General features: G+C 50.4%; 1 protein-coding gene across 1 annotated transcript in view; it reads right to left on the bottom strand.

The window, feature by feature from the left end:
- Positions 1–15,695, bottom strand: part of B3GAT1 (beta-1,3-glucuronyltransferase 1) — a 29,595-nt gene extending 13,900 nt beyond the window's left edge. Inside the window, exon 1 of the mRNA XM_065738515.1 lies at positions 15,397–15,695. The gene's annotated coding sequence lies outside the window, so the exon portion shown is untranslated. The remainder of the gene's footprint in view (positions 1–15,396) is intronic.
- Between the last annotated feature and the right edge of the window lie 1,068 nt (positions 15,696–16,763).

Here is a 16,763-nt window from a genome sequence, read left to right as displayed (position 1 = left end):
GGCTGTATTTTATCCCAGTATCTTGGCAAGAGAAGTACATCACTTAGCAGGGATACATACAGTGGACAGTTTGCAAACATGAGTAGCACTTTAGTTCCTCTGATCCCTGGTGGGGGAATGGATTAGCCTGCTGCTTCCAGGGCTGCATTGCAGACACAGGAGAGCCCAAAGAGCACTGCAGACAAAGGCTGGAGGTCTCCACTCTGGACAAAAGCTCAGGTCTCCCACCCTCACAGCCACAAGCTGCCCGGCTCTTCTCTTTCCCTGCAGTGCCTTAGAAACCACCAGATTCCCTCCTTAAATCACAGGGGAGCTCCTCAAGCCCAGGTTATGGACGTGTTGCATACAGATGCTGCTTTGCGGATGTTTTTCCTGACAGCCTTGGAGCTTGCTTTTTCTCAGTTGCATTGGGCAGTGGTGGAGAGATCCAGGCTCAAATCCCTGACTAGCCCTGTTCAGATTGATCTGAATTGCCCTTGTCTGAGCTTTGGCCGCTGGGCTGCACAGTCAAGTCTCTGGCACTGAGCACAAGGGAAGACTTGAAGTGAAATGTCTCCAGAAAGGGATGGGTTGTCCCTTTAAAGTGCAAGCAAGTGATATTCAAGTCCCTGGATGGATTCTGCCTCTTCCAGATAAGCACTTTAATCACAGAGGTGTTCATTTGCCAGGGAAAACAGGAGGTAAGGAAAACACAGATCAGCCTTTGTCCTTCAAATGCAAATCTTCAACAAACGTTTCAGGGACTCCTTTATGATAACCTATACAAAGCCCACACATTCAACTGAAAATCCCCAGCCAGTTCCAGAGGTCTCTCTGGGGACAGACCTATACCCACACTAAAACCTGCACCAGGACCACAGTGCCAAGTGAGTGTGTCACAGAACAGCCACTATTCTGCAAGAGTGTTCAGAGGAAGCAACAACAAAACCCCAAACCCACCACCAAACACATCCCCTCTACTGAGAACAGGCCTTCCTACAGGCTGGTTTGGGAACCAGTGGTAAGGAGCATTTCTGAGCCCCAGGATAAGTGCTGTGCAGCTGGACAGCCTGCAGGTTTTCCAGGAAGCATCTCATGGCAGCGTGGATTATTCCTTAATTTTTACAGAACTGGAGAAATCAGCTTCATCCAGACAAAACAAAGCAGGGAGGAAGAGGAGGAATTGTTCCAGCAAACATCAGCCTTCTGCTCCATCCCTGACCAGATATTAAAGCAAGAGAGACCCCGCTGGCCTTGCACTGCCAAGGCACATGGTGGCCTCAGGAAAGAGCATCTGGCCTCATCCCACTGCTCTGACAGTGCCTGAACAGAAGGCATGGAGCAATGGTATCCTCTAATTTCCCTGCTAAAGCCAGAAATGCCCTCTGAGCACACCAGTAGGGCAGCTCTGAAAAACCCCAACACCTTGCAGCACCTCTGCTGATAACATAGCAGGCAGGTGTGGGACTGTGAGCCTGTAAAAGAGGTACCTGCATGGGCTGGCATGCACCAAATGCCCTGTTTGTCAAGGGCAGATTCCCCCAGAGCCAGTGCTTTCACCTTCCCCTGTCCCCTGCTAATCCAGTCCCAAATTATCTACATCTTCCCATAGGACAGCCTGACTCTGGGCTTTGTGCCATGAAAAATGGACACCTTTGGACTGGGGCACTGCTCTGATTTCTGTGCCTCCAACAGAGGAAAACCAGCAGGCTTCAACCATTTGTACATCAGTCTCTGCAGCAACAGCTCCTTTTAATTTGCTACAGAGCATTTAGCAGCTCTCTGGTCACTCATCTGTCACTTGGTGCTCCAGCTGCCAGCACAGCTTTGCTCCCAGCCCTGCTCAGGCTCCTGGGGATGGTGCTTTGCCACGGGAACGTGCCCTCCTGCAGCTGCCACCCACACTTTGGCACCCCAGCATCAGCAGTGCTCCAGGTGCTCAACGTTAATTCACATAGTGATGTTTTATTGATGACCCCAGGAAACCTGACTGAAGGACACAGGACTCTCCCAGGGGGCCCTAACACTGCCAGGGCCTCAGCGTGACACCGTCACGCTCCCTCCCACCATCACACCTTAAGGCTGCAAGAGGTGAAATCCATTTTCTCCTCCAAACAACACCAGTGAGGATATAGATGGTCGCCTCCGATTTCATGCTGCTGCTGAGAAAAGTCACGGCTTGGCAGCTGAAAGCAGAGGGCTCACCCTGCAGCCCAGCAGCCTCTTGCTCCCAGCGCTGCCCAAGGATGTTTGCTGCTGTTAGTGGGGAAAACAATGCTCCTCTTCCACGCTCCCCTCCAGCCCCCTCCTAATACCACTCTTCTTTTCCCATTGAAAGGCTCAGAACAAAACCTGGCTTGTCTCCAGTTGTCTGTGGTAGGATTCTGCCATCTCCTCCAGGAAAAGGAGGAGGGGGAAACACATTTAAACGTGTATTATTCAAAACGAACGTGCTCTGTTCACCTCTACAGGAAGCAAAAGTATTTTTCAGATTTGAAAATCAAAGCAAAATAAGCAAACCACTGCTCAACTGTAAGTAATCCTGGAGTTCAAATGTTCCTAAAACAAAGGTGTTTTGCACAGGTTGGAAACCTGTAATTGCCAGAGACGGATCTGACAAAGGCACAGGGCTGTGCCACGTGTTGGGTGAGACTCCTCATCCTCCGGCAGAGGGCAATGGTGGCAAGGCATGGCGATATCAAAAGGGCACTCATCTAATAAAAAAGCTTTAATAAATCCCAAAGCCATGTGTTAGTAATGTGTTGGCTTATTAAACGTGGAAGGTTCCTTTTTTTAAACCCAGCTAATTGGCGTCAGCTCTGACACTTGCCATAGGGAACACTGGTGTGCTCTGCAGTTGGGTTTGGCGTCACTTCTCCCTTCCCTCTTCCTTTGGGGCTTCTCAGCCCCACATCATCGCTCCTCAGTTTCCCCCATTGAACAGAAGTGATTCGGGACATGTTTGACTGAAGAATGGGTTTTCACTGAGCTTGTGTATACAGTCACCAAAGTAAAAATATTGCCTAGAAGGAACAACACCAAATACTCCAAACCACCCAAACAAATGTTCCCTATGAGCAAAAAGGAGCACCAAGCTCCACTGCCAGGTCCATGGGGAGCAGCACTGTCCCAGGGTCCCCATACCCAGCCCAGGAGCAGGGGCAGACCCACAGAGTCCTGCCCAGGTGCTGCTGTTTGGTGGAGAACCCTTGTAAAGCACTGGCTGAAAATAAAGGTAGTAATAAAGCCTCTTGCTCGTTAATTACTCTGCAAGCTGTAACTGCCTAAAAACCCCATAACTTTAATGGGGGCTATTATAAGTGTAGTAGCAAAACTACGAAGCTAATTGCTGTTTAGTTATTAAGCAGAACATCACCACAACTGAAAAACGAGCACACAGTTGTTTATTCTTCAATATATGGGGTGCTGACTACACCCTCAGCTTTTCCCAGTTCCTCAGGCAACTGATAAGAGGGCTGAACAACGCAGTGCCACGGCTCCAAACCAAGGAAGGGATCAAAAACGCACCAGAAATGTTTCTGATCACTGCTCCCCTCTCTGCCAGCAAGAGGAAAACCAGATCCAGCCACAGGAACCCAAATGTGACACTGTCCAGTGTCCAATGAACATGTCTGAGAACACAGATTGTCTCCCCCCCAAAAAATACAACCAATAAAAAGCCCCAAACTGATCTTCTCAGAGCACTTAAAACTGAAAGCAAGCATGAGCAAAGTGGATCAAGGGAGCTCAACACAAGCACAATTAGTTTCTGTAACTTATTGCCACAGGATACTGAGGAGAACAAGAACTTAACAGGATTCGAAAAGGGATTAGTTGTGTATGTGAATAAACTGCATATCCAGAATTAGAATGAACCACCCACCAGTTTCAAAAACACATGCACCCTTGAGTCTCAGAGCTTAAGCCAAATTTTAACAAGCATCAGAAACTTTCTCCTCTCCAGAATAACCCCCTGCCCCCTCCCCCCCCTCCTTCAGGGCTGCTCTGCCTTGGCAGAGATGGGCAGGGCTGGGAGCAGGACAGGTGATGGCACTGCTCTCACGTTGACAGCAAACATCCTCACATCTCACTGCTTCCAACAGCAGAACAGACCTTCTGCTGGGTCTGTAAGAGGTTTAATGCATTGTCCTCAGTGTGTTTCCTTTTCTGTATAGGAAAGCAATCAGCACTGCAGCGGCAGGTACCGCTTTATTGCAATGCTTTTCAAGAGGGTTGCTTGAATGCAGGCTCTGCAACCTGCTTGCTCTCAGCAAGGCACTGTCAAAAAACATCTCATGTGCTTGGCAGAAGGAAGAGTGGGTCCTTGGGAGCCTCAGCAGCCGGGCTCCAGCCAGCAGGAGGTCTGCCCTGGCTGCTCCCAGGGTACGTGCTGGTGGATTGGGATTGCTCCAGCCTGGAAAGCCGTGGGTTGACTCAAGTCTTGGATTAGAAAGCTTTTCCAGCAGCCGCTCCTCCTTGATCGCCTCACGCACCGTTTTTAAAAAGCATCCCTCTCTGTATCAAGATGAAAAGCTGTTTGACTTACAGCCCACTTCCAAAATAGAAAGACAACTGGGAGTTGTTATCTTGGGGAAATGCTGACGACACCCATGAAAAGTCGTTCTGCTTTTTCTGAGGTTGCTCGTGGGTGAACGCTGAACGCGTGCTGAGAAGAAGAGCTCCAGCATCAGCTCTCCTGTCCTTCTCCATGAAGTCTTCTCAAGCTGGTGACACAGCAGTGCCTCAAAATAGCCCTTCACTCAGCCAAGGCCACGTCAGTGTTGTCAGAAGCGGACGTATCTCTGGACTCCATTCCCATCTCCATGGTCTGCATGACACTGAACATTTCGCACACCGCTGGCTTCCGCAGATTCTTCAGAAGAGACATTAACAAAGGGTGACCCAATTTCCAAACGATTGGTCTAAATTCCACAGCTCCATAAGAGGCTTTGCATACGCTTTGTCCGAAGGGTTTGATAGCGACGTACCAGAGGTGTTGGGCTGTGACAGCCAGGTTCCCTGTTCCCAACTGGCAGATTTCACAGGACCTGCACCATGAAATCATCGAGCTGAAGAAGCCAGGCTAACACCATCCTCCCTGGGGGCTTGCCTTTGTCTCTCTGCCCGAAGAAATCTAACAAGTTAGATATACTCAACACAACAGGGTGATGAAGTGACCAGAGCAGCTGTCAGAATAACGAGTGAGGTTCACCTCACTAGCATCCCCTTCACTTCTTTGTTGCCAGTGGCTGAGAGCTTTCCATACTTCTGAAATTCAGGATGTGGGATTCTGGTTGTGCAGAGTGGCTGGGATATGCTGGAAGCTGCCTGCATCAAATATGGCCATCAAACGTGAAGAGTTACAAGAGCCACAAGCCTTAACAGTAGCTCCCAGCTGGCCCTGCAGTAAGATCTCAATTCCAGCCCTGGACATGGCCCTGCTCACCCCCCATGCCACTTTGACACCTGGCTTCTCAGCTGGGGGGACACAATGGAGCCCTCCATCAGCATCAGTGTCACAGAGTCCACACCTGGGACCTGGCTTCAAGGCTGCCAACACTTTTTTTTTAATTAGTGAGCTCTTCTACCCATCTCCCCCCCAAAAAAAAATAATCTGATGTATTGTAAAGGAGTTATTAATAACCTGATTGAAAAAAGGCAGCCTTGCGAAGCTGGGGAGCATGCTGGCCCTCTCCAAGTGCATCAAGGCACCACCACACACTCCGAAATGCATTAAGAAAGGCTTTCATTTCCATTATTTTTCTTCTTTTCTCAGTAGCAAACACTGAATATCTTACAGACACTTTGTCCACGTGTGCATCCGCGCTCCCATCCCACAGAGTCACTTCCAACGTGTGCTGCTCACATGGGGCTGCAGGAGCCTGGCATCGGTTGCTTTGCGTTTTAGAGGCACTAAGAGCAGCCATGCAGGTAATTCAAACCGAAGAGTTTCTGTGCTATACATCAGCATGTAAATTCCTGCCTTCTAGCACACCGCCTGCTCGCTGCAACAAAGGCCCAGTGCTTCCAGGCTGCTGCACCCTGCTCCAGAATCCTCCATAGCTGAGTGACAAACCCTGCAGCACCAAAGCCTGCCCCAACGCTGCAGAAATACATTTCTATCCCAGCAGCAGTGCTTGAAGGTACAGGGCCTTTCACTGATGTTTCCTGCAGTTTCTCACTCCTTGTGGCTTCAAGATTCTGCAAAGATGCAGCTCTCTGCTTAGGAGTCAGCCCAAAATTGTAGAAATCAGAGAAAATGCCCAGCTTCCATCCCCATTAGATGGCTTCTTTAAAGAGATGAGCCTCAAATCCTAAGCTCTGCTCAGTGCTGGGGGGGTTAAACAGTGCACAGAGAGACTGCCAGCCTGTGACCTCTGCAAAAGTCACTAATGGGACTGAGGGATTAACATCGATTCTTTCAGGCTACAGCAGGGAAAGGGGGTGGGGTGGGGGACCTGGGATGATAAAGCAAATGCCCAACTATAATTCAGCAGCTTGCAACGCAATCAATCTCTGCTTGCCGTTCTGCAGCCCATTTGGGCAGCCACAAACCTACACAGTGTTTTTTCCTTGGAAGCAGGAAGGTCATTTTAAAAGTACCTCCCTTCGATTTCTGGTCACTGTTGAGATCTGAGAGGGTCTCCTCACCCCACAGTGCCAGCCCAAAGCAAGCAAACAGGGCTTCTTCCACGATGCCTTCTCCTCCCTCCCCCCCATCTCCTCTCTCCAGAGCAAGCACTGAAGCTTTGCCTGACTGGGAACCTGCATGCTTGGAGCTGTCAGGATAACGTGGCAGGTCTGCCAGCTGAGAGGCATTTAGAAGGAAAGGATTTGTGTCTACCAGAAAAACAAATCTGTGTGTCAATCCCATCAACCCATAACCATTCCAACACTGCCCAAGGAGGTAGGATTTGGCTCTCAGTTTGACTCTGAGTGCAGAAGGCGAAGGCTAAATCCACAGTTTGTCCAGCTTCCAATCCAAGCCCAGTTCTGACTCTGGCTTTCCTGTGGCTGAGTGATTTTGGCTCACCTGCACCGCAGCTTGCTCTAGGGGTGAGATGAAAATAGCTGCCTACTTTTGGACAGGAATGGCAAGGCTCAAGTAGCACACAGGCTAAATAGGGAAACAGCACAAACTCTGATGCCGGAGGTGCTGGCAAAGTGCAGCTCTCACCGATCTGACGGGTTGGTGTGTGCGCCCAGGGAAGGTCATCTGTCCTAGTTTTAGGAATCACTCAAAGGCCAAATGCAGCTCGGATCTTCTCCATTTGAATGGGAAATGCAGAAGTCAAATAAAAGCTGGGACAGAATTAAGCCGACGGTTTCTCAGCCCAAGTCAAAGCAGAGTGAAGAAGCAGACCCCATGTGAAGACCAATCCACACTAGTACCTCTGCTGCTGCTCAGCTCCTCAGCACCACTTGCCAGTCCCTATCCTGTCTAAGAGCATCTCCGTCCCTTGTTCAAAGCTGACCTGCTCAGCCAGGCACTGATCTGCCCCCAGAATAGCCAGGACAATACTCCCCACGAACTGCAGAGTGACTGACATCAAGGAGCTCAAATATGCAAGTGGCTAAAAGCACACGGATGTAACCTGACATACAGAGAGCTGCAGATAGAGATGGACAGACAGACTCCCTTGCAGAGCTGCACGTGCAAGGTGAGGAGTGAGATAAGCCCTTGAGGAGCTGAGAAACCAGAGGGTTTTGTAATGGCTGCTCTAAGAATATTGTAATCATGTGGTAATTATGTTGCATGCAAATCAACTAGGCAAATTACCTTGTTATTATTACAATCGTCACCCTGCTCATGGCAGGGACAGAGGGGCAGGCCATGCTCTGTCCAAGGGCAGAGCAGAGGCAGAAGAGTACTGGCAAGCACAACACAGACCTATATGATGCCTTCTCCAAGCCTGCCCACCCCAGTCCATGCCACCCTGGAAGCTTCCTCAAGCAACTCAGACCACATCTGTGCTTTCCTACGCTGTATCTCAATGTGCAACACTTAATTAGTCACACTGATTTTACTTTTTTTTTTCTCTTTTAAATTAAACAAATATCTTTAACCACAAGTGCAGCCCTTGACATTTGATTGGAACTGTCAGTCTTGCAAATGTCATTGCTATAGATGACTAATCTTCAAGAATGAGGCAAACTTACTCAAGTCTTTGGCTCGGTTGAAAATGAGCCAGAGCAGTAATGGTGGTTGAGATAGAGAAATCAGTGTTGTCTCCATGCAGAAGGGATCAGCACTGCACATGGCCAGTGCTTGGGCCAATCCCAGCCTGAATGGGAACACCACCTCCACCACGACCCCTTTCCCCCACAGAACAAGGGCTCGCACCCCAGACTGCTGCATCATCCATGGCTGCTCTGTAGCAGGGATGATGCAGGCTGCTGGATAAGTTATTAATTTCAGCAGCCAGAGAAGTACGGTCTCACCCAGGCATCTTGACAAAAGGGACTGCCAGGCAGAGCACAGAGTGCACGAGACAGAGATGAGAAACAATGTTGGCAGCATTATTAAAAGATAAATTGAAGGAAGAAAGGAGGTGCATGCATGGGGTGAGAGCTTCAGAAGACTGTAAAAAATCCTTTGCCACCACCAGTCTTGCAGCTGTCAAATGTCCCAAACGGGGAACAGGGCAGTAGTTGGGAGACAGTTCGGGTCCCCTGCTCACCCCATCTGCACAGGTCCTGCCAGCACAAAGCCCCACAAGTGCTCAGCAGAAGGTGCATGGTGTGCTATATGCTCCTACCAAGCACCTCTTCACAAGATGACAGTGACAATAACCCCGGTATTCTCACTGTGCCGTGCCCAGTTCCTCCTCCACAAAAGGTATTCATTGGCAGCTCCCCTCCCGCAGTCCTTTGTGCTTTATTTATAGGAAGGTGCTTTTTATTGCGGTTTTGCCTTGAGTCCCAGAAGAAAGAAGAGAGAGAATCGATACTTCTGGGATCTAAACAGGACCACCCTGCTGCTGGGATTCAGCCCGGAGCACTTTCATCCCAGCTCTGTCTGCCAGGCCCTATCCTCAGCACTCCTGCCTGCACCAGGAGAATTTCAGAGCAAAAGCAACTCATACCTTACAGCATCACAGCTCTCAACACCTGCCATGCAACTCGTATCCCACCCAATCTTTTCAGAATTTTCGCTCTTGCAACTCCTTCTTGGTAAATATCATGCCTGGAATGAAGAAGCAACTGATGGAGAGAAACAAGTACTTACAAATCCTAGCAGAAGGGCATTTCAGGAGCTGCATACTCACTGAAGATTGTGTTAGAGTCATGCCTTGTGGACACATCACTATTATAAGGAAGACAGTGGGAAAATTATTCATTAGTAGTGATTTCTGTAGCTCTAATCTCCATAACCAGCTGCCATTCATACAAGTGGATCAGAGCCTATCCAAATAAACCTTTGGATGTCCCTACAAGCCTGCGTCACATGGCCAAAGTCAGGCTTTTGCAGGCCCTGCAGCTACAGCAAGAGCTGAGGATGGGAAGAGTGAGCAATTCTTGTGTCTCTCTGAGGCTGTGGGGAGCACGCAGGCAGAGAGTGCCATAAACTGGCTGGCAGCCTTTCAAGGATAGCAGGCCTGTGCCAGATTTCACTTCTGTGTCCAAAATTAGAAGGAAAACATGCCACTAGAAAGGTGAAAGCTGTCTCTCAAGGAAGAGGCTGCTCTCAGTACCACTGCATGAAGGAGAATCTCAAAGCATCCTGCTAACCTGAGCACAGCAACCGCCTCCCAAAAAACCCACAGCTCCCAGGGATCCAGCAGGACCCTGCAGGACTGCAGCTGATCCCATGTACCCTCCTGCCTCCTTCAGAGACCTGGCCCACCCTCCTCTATCTTCCTCTCAGCAACCAACAGGTACATCTGTGATTCAGAAGGTATCAGCTTATTCATGTGCCAAAATGGATTCCAGGTACCACATCCATCCCCTAGCAAAACCCCTCCTGCAACGCTGTTCTTTTCTCAGCCTGGGCTCAGCAGGGAGCATCTCAGTCCTCCTCAACTACCTTGATGCCTCCGGAGGGTTTTACAGCTTTGTTACAGGGAGGGACAGGAGTTAACGGCCCTGTCAGGCCGCTCCCTCATCATCTGGTTAATGTTCCTCGTTAATGACACGGCACAGCATTGCTCACCTCCTATACACTCCACAAACTCCAACCTTTCTCTTGGGCTTGCAGCTGCATCCCTGCAGGGATGGAAGGATGGCAGAGCACGACCCAGAAGCGCTGTAGGGCCAACAGTATCTCAGCACAGCTCCAGATTTACCCTCCATGCCACAGTCTATGGAATTCAGATGGCATAATCACAGATCACCCTACTCTGACCCTTGCAGGGCCACCCGTGTTAAGAAAATGTATTAGTATATATTTCTACTTTAGCTTTAGAAGCTGCTAAGCAGATGGAAAAACAAAACAAGGAGTACAGCCAGAACACCTCAGCACCTTGCTGGTATTTATGGAGCAGTCCAGGGGAAATGGGAGTTGGCCCCAGCACCTACTCCTCTCCCACTTTGTGCTCCTCTGCTCCAGGGCAGCACCACTTGTGCAGCTCTGCTCCTCTCCCATACACACCTGCAGCCAGACCCACTCATCCACAGCAGCACACAGGAGCATCTCAGCTCCTGTTTTGAAACACCAATGGGAGACGAGAGTAAGGCTATTTAAAACTACAACCTGTCAGAAGTGGGGTCCTTCTCCTCCTGGTGGTGATAGGAGTTGGGCTTTCAATTCATCAAGAACAGGAGTGGGGACCTGAAGCATGCTGACATTATGTTATCGTAATGCTGGAAGTATTATAAGTGCTCTGCTTGCCAGACAAATCCTGGAGCAGGCTTCCAAATCCCTTCAAAATCCCCACTTGCCTCTCTACATTCATCCATTCATGAAATCCAAAGCAGAGCCTCAGCATCCATCCTTTTGCTTTTGGTTTCATTCCAGCTGAATGGAAGCTGGTTGGGGGAAGAAGGAGGGAACAGGCAGAGCAGAGGTCTTTCTTCTGAATTAATCTTCCTTGTCCTCCAGGTGCCAAATACAGAGAAGACCGTACTGGGGCATTTAGGAAAGCAGCTAAGACACGTCTGTCTGCTGTCACAAAGCGAAGCATGTCTCACTCTCCTTGGCCACAGCAAGCTGCAGCACTGGTGAAACTGGGGTTCTGTCCCCATTCACACACTGCTCATGGCACAGGAGAGACACTCAGCTGTAGCTGTAGACACGCAGCTCCAGACGAATTCCCACTGCCCATGTCTCTTTACAGCTGAATCTATGCAAGCAGACATCAGTAAGCAAAGGGATTCCCACCTTTCTGCAGTCACTGCTCCCTGCTCCACAGCTCTCAGTTCCCAATCTACTGGGCTCTGACAGGGTTCCCAGACAGCAAACAGTGCAGAAGAGCAATTTCTTCTGACAACCCAACTCACTGGCCCAGACTACACAAGGAATGGAAGGAGAGAGTCTGAGCTCCCTCACTGTAAGAGCTGTGCACCAGCTGTTGTTGCTTCAGAGAGGACAACCAGTCTCCAGGAGACGATGCAGAAGGAGCTCAGGGACCAGTGGGCATCTGTCTTCAGTGAGCTCCACAGTGCACACACGCTTTTCTGCAACAGCCCAGAGCTGGATGGAGAGAATTCTCAGTCACGATGCAAAGCTGTAAATCACTTCCTCAGAGGTGTCAGTGCACTTCTAAAGATTGCTCCATTATAATTGGCAGAATTTCTTCCCTGGACTCCCATCTCTCTGCCAGGAGACTCAGCACGATCGCAGTCACCTTTCCTCATCAGCATCCAGCTCCCCTGCCACCAACGACCATTTCCTCTGCATACTTACACACCGTGCTTTAGATGCACACAGTACCAAGGAGCAGCAAACCACATCTCAGGAGCTGACAATAAATAGTACTGCAGGCAGCATACAGGCTGGAGCTAGGTCAGCAGTGACCAAGGCATCCACGCACCCTTTGAGTGCTGACACATCACCTGCTGTTACAGAACACTGCAAGCAGCTCAGGAAGCCTTGCACGGAAGCTTAGCTCCTCTCTCATCTGATCCAGCAGGAAGGGGATCTTGAGCATTTCCTATTTATTCTGCTGTCACTGCCAAGAATATCACACTGTGCTCCCCATGGATCATCCGGAGGGGTTGCTGAGTACCACTGCAGCTGGCAAATTGCTTAAAGGTTCTGTGGTGCTGAGGCAGAGCCACGCAGGGTGTGTGCATCTCGGGGGGAGCACACACACCTCTATACAAAGGCAGGATGGAAAACACAGGTGTGCAAAGCTGCATACATAACGCTGCACTTCAGTCATTTTCATAAGCCCGTGAGAACGTGCAAATTCCACTTGCACAAATAAGATATCACAGACAGAAGGACACGGTTTAGCAGGCCTACTGCTGTGGGACAGAGCCACAGCAGTGCACAGCTGGGCTCTGCCCCCCAGCACAGGGAACTGTTTGCCTTCAGTTCTCCCATCTCTCAGCCCTTCAGTTCCCTGGAGGTGTGGAGTTCCCATTAGAAAATGTAGGAGGATATGTTCAATAGTGAGTAATATGCTGTGTTACTTAGAGTACTTGGGGGTGGTCCACGTGTCTAATCAGGATATTAAGATTAATTATGAGCCACACCTTGTGATCTTCACTCAGCAAGGCCCTTATTAGCTTCGGGAAGGTGAATCCAGTCCTGAAATCAGCTTGCCAACACAAGCAGTTGGGGTTGGCAGGAGGAAGAGGGAGAATCCATCCTCACTCTTCAGGCCTTGCATCTGGCAAGGGCTACTTCTTTCCACCAGAGAAACGAATCACTGGGAGCTTCCTAGTTCAGGACCCCCTCTTAAGTAAAACAAAGGATAACACAGTACAGAGAACGAGGACCCATGAGAAAGATATGGCAGAGGGCCAAGAAGGATGCTGACCCAAGTCTGCTGCATCCTCAGGAGTTGGGGATGTAAAGCAGATCCGAAACCCAGGCAGCCTCTCATGCTGCTCATTCCTGCAAGACACAATGCAGAGTGATGCAAAACAGCCTGGCACCACATCCTTTCTTCCTGTGGATTCACATGTGCCCACTAGATTTTGTGGGAAGAAGAATGAAATGCTTTTGCACAACTTTCTCGAGCTGACAGCAGTGAAACAAGGGCAAGAGAGCAAAGGGACTGCAAAGGGCAAGTCTGCACAAAACACTAGAAAAAGAACTGCAACATTCGCCCTAATGTCCCTTTAAAGACAGGTTTTTTTCACTTCCCAAGACTTCTGCTGCTGGAAAAAATTCAAAGGGCAGACATGCTGCTTCCCCTTCAGAAAGCATTATTGTGATGCTGAGCAGCCAGCTTTGCACAAGTGGGGCGTGCACTCACACTTTGCAGCTGGAAGGTTTCTCGGTCAGCTCAGGCCAGATCTCCCTGTTAGAAGAATCATTTGTCAGGAACCAGCAGTGTTGGGGGCATGCTGATCTGACACAGCCCTGCACACCAGAGGCACTTACAGCTCTTCTCTCCTCAAAGAGCGTACAACTGCAGAGCAAAACCCAGAAAGACACAGAGCAACACTGCAGGTCAGGGGAGGAGAGAGAAAATCCCAACACTGCTGGAGCTGGCTGGGGATGCAACACTGCCCTGATGGGCACAAAGCCACAGGAGAACAGAATCACAGACCCCAGCAGCATCACGCTGGGCCTGTGACACATCCAAGGTGACAGTCCTCCCCCAGGCTTGGGGCACTGTTCCCCCTTAGCAGGGCAGCATTCAGCCTCCACTTTGAGCCACCTTGATGGGTCAGAAAACATCGAGATGCCAGTTAACACCCGTGAAAGTTTTTCCACTATGCCAACACATACATGTAGAGGGAGACCTTTCCTTTGGATGCCCTCTCATTTTGCCATCTTAAAGAACAGGAATGGCATGAAGCAATCCCAACCATCATCTCAAGCCAAATCTTGGTCAGTTCATTCCCGTCAGAGATGTGCATATGGGGAAGAACTAATGACAGAAACAAGGCAGCAAGATGCACCTCAGTGGCCCAGGAGAACATCCTCACATGAGCAGGAATTACAAAACAGAAGGATGGCTGGAAGCTCCACTCATTTCCACAACCCATCTTCTGTAGAAGTGAGCATGCACACACACAGCTGTTTTCACAAGTTGGTGTCACCTCACTGCAGGTGTTCAGGGACACATGTCAGACAAGCACACAAGACCTATGAACAGACTGCACGGCCTCTGAGTCCTTAGCAAACATCAGGCCATGAGCTCCTTACAGGTGTATACAAGCTCTTAAGTCAGTTGATGGCTCACAGGGGGTTGCGAGTTTCTGCACTGCGTGCACATGATCTATGACACACTGCTAGCAAAGTAATCAAAGCAAATTCCTCCTAACCCCATGCCAAGCAGAATGCCCCTCTAGAAGCCCCCAAAGGTGTGTGAGGGCTGAAATGAAGTGGGTATGGGCTCTGCAGCTGGAGACATCAGGACCTCCTCTGTGCTTTCCCAAACAACGTCTGGGCTAAGCCACCTCCCAGCAGGATTCAAAATTCTGCTTTCTGGTCTGGCTGAGAGAAATGAGGACTTCCAGGGTCACAGATCCAGGAATTGTGTCAGAGAGAAGTTCAGCAGGGAAAGGGAAAGTGTCATTTGTGGACAGCTTCATTGATCGCTATGGACTTCCTGCCCTTAATCACTATTTTTCATCCCAGTCCACTCCCACAACATAACATGACACAGAGATCACTCCTCAGCTGGCAAAGCATTGCACAGCCATCTCCTCTTCCTTCAAAAGATAGCACTTGGAAAGCTCTTCCCTTTAAGCAGCCTCAAAGTTGGCTCTCATCACCACTGGCACGAATGAAAGGGATTTCAGTCCCCCCTCCTCCTAAATCCCTTCTCTCTCTGTTGCAAAGAGAAGGAAGAGAGTGACCCAGGGAAGAGAAAAGCAACTCTCCGATCGCCTCTCACCTCACTCCCATCACTCTGCGAGGTGCATGGGTGGGCTCTGGGGGGCACGGGGCCATTGAAGTCCCCACGCAGATCCCAGAGAGCCACACACAAGCCCACGAGGGGAGCCCCAGAGCAGGTGCAGGGCTGGGAGGGCAGGGCTGGGAGGACAGTGCTCCTGGAGGCGAGACACGGGCATTTTTTCCCCAAGCAGCCTTCCCCAGGCAAGGCAGCCTGACATCCTAAGGCACCCATCCTGGGAAAGGGAGGCACAGCGATCTCCAGCACTGCAGCCCCCGAGACCCTTTCTCCATCCTTTAAATACACCAAAAGAGATAGAAAAATTGCTTGGAGTCTTCCTCGCTTCCTCCCACTCCCTGCCTGCTGCATGCATGCATACACACACCCAGCCCTGTGCATAAAGGATCTCTGTCCTGCTCAGCTCAGCCATGCAATGTCTGCGAGAGGCAAGAGTTACCTTATTCCCACAGCCTGAACCGCCTTCTCCCTCCATCGTGGCTGGGAGGCTGCTCCCATTCATGCTTTAATCCCCGGGAACAGAGGCACGATTCAAAGCAGCTGTTCACCCACTGGAGTGGGCTCCCCCCAGCAGCAACCTCCTCCTCTCCTCCCTTTTTCCTTGTTTGTTGGATCCGGATAGATATATATAAATTTTTGAATGTGCTCTTTCTTAATCCAGGCAGCAGCCAAAACACTCCTTCATCGCATCTCTGCCTCTCCGTTTCACTCTCAAAGAAATAGCAGGGGAGAGCTCCTTCCTCCTCCGTGGACCATCAGCTCCCCAGCTCTGCCTCTCTGCAGCGTGGCGGTAAGGGAAGGAAAGAATGAGAGGGAGCGAGCACGGGAGGGAGTGTGCAAACAGGGAGGAGGAGGCCAACGGGATGCGGGAGGAAGGAGCCAGAGCGTGGCTGACTGCTTTGTATCCAGAGCAGTGCCGACAGCCCCCTCCCTCCCCCCTGCCGGAGGAGGACTTGCGCTGCTAATGGTCTGTACCAATTTATTCCACTTAGGCAGGGGCAATTCTCCCTGCGACGGGAGGAAAAGCCAAGGAAGGCTCTGAGATGGCCCCTTAAGGAATTGGTTGCTGCTCTCCTCACTCCACGGCATCACCCAGCGAGTTCGTAGCCACAGGCGAGGGGAGATGCTCCCCCAGCTCAGCAGTGAAAGAGAAGCACGAGGCTGGAAGGGATGGGTGCAAGGGACAGGTCTTGCTGGTGAGGAGGCTCAGCACCATTCTGAGACAGAGAAGTGACCTTATGCTAGGTGGAAAGCAAGGCTCTCTCTGGAAGGCAAGCTGAGATCTGCTCTGTTTCATGCAGCACCCTCCATTCCTTGTAGCACAGACTGATGGCACCCAGGCTGAGTCCACCTGGGTTCTGAACCAGTGGGCCATGCTCTTTAGATGTCATGCAACTCCTCTTTTATTTAGCACCATGTCTTTCCACACCCCCTAACGTGAGGACAACTGCACCAAGCCCAGTAGGAAGACAGAACACTTCTGTGACCTGTGACAGTGCAGCAGGATCTTAGGGGCACTGCCACCCTCCACTGGGGCCACTTGGAGAAGGAAGGGCTTGAAGGGCTCAGAATAAGATCTTATCTCTTGATACTGCCCTTTAACAGTTAACCCAGGCAGGGCTGACTCATGCTCAGCAACAGATTTCTCTGAGATGGTTGAACATCACAGTACATATGCCTCAATGCCATGCTCACAGGTTGGAAGCTTATCACAAGCCAACAAGCAGCCCTGAGGTTGGGGGTGAATTACCTCTTACTGCCCTGCCACTGCTGCCTGCATACCTGCTTCCAGCCCCCACCACACTC

The sequence above is a fragment of the Cyrtonyx montezumae genome, unplaced genomic scaffold (genome assembly GCF_038088225.1).
Source record: "Cyrtonyx montezumae isolate F1298 unplaced genomic scaffold, pur_monq_1.0 scaffold_22, whole genome shotgun sequence".
NCBI classification, from domain to species: Eukaryota; Metazoa; Chordata; class Aves; order Galliformes; family Odontophoridae; genus Cyrtonyx; species Cyrtonyx montezumae.
Note: the sequence above shows the minus strand (reverse complement) of the source record. Positions and strands in the feature narration are given on the sequence as shown.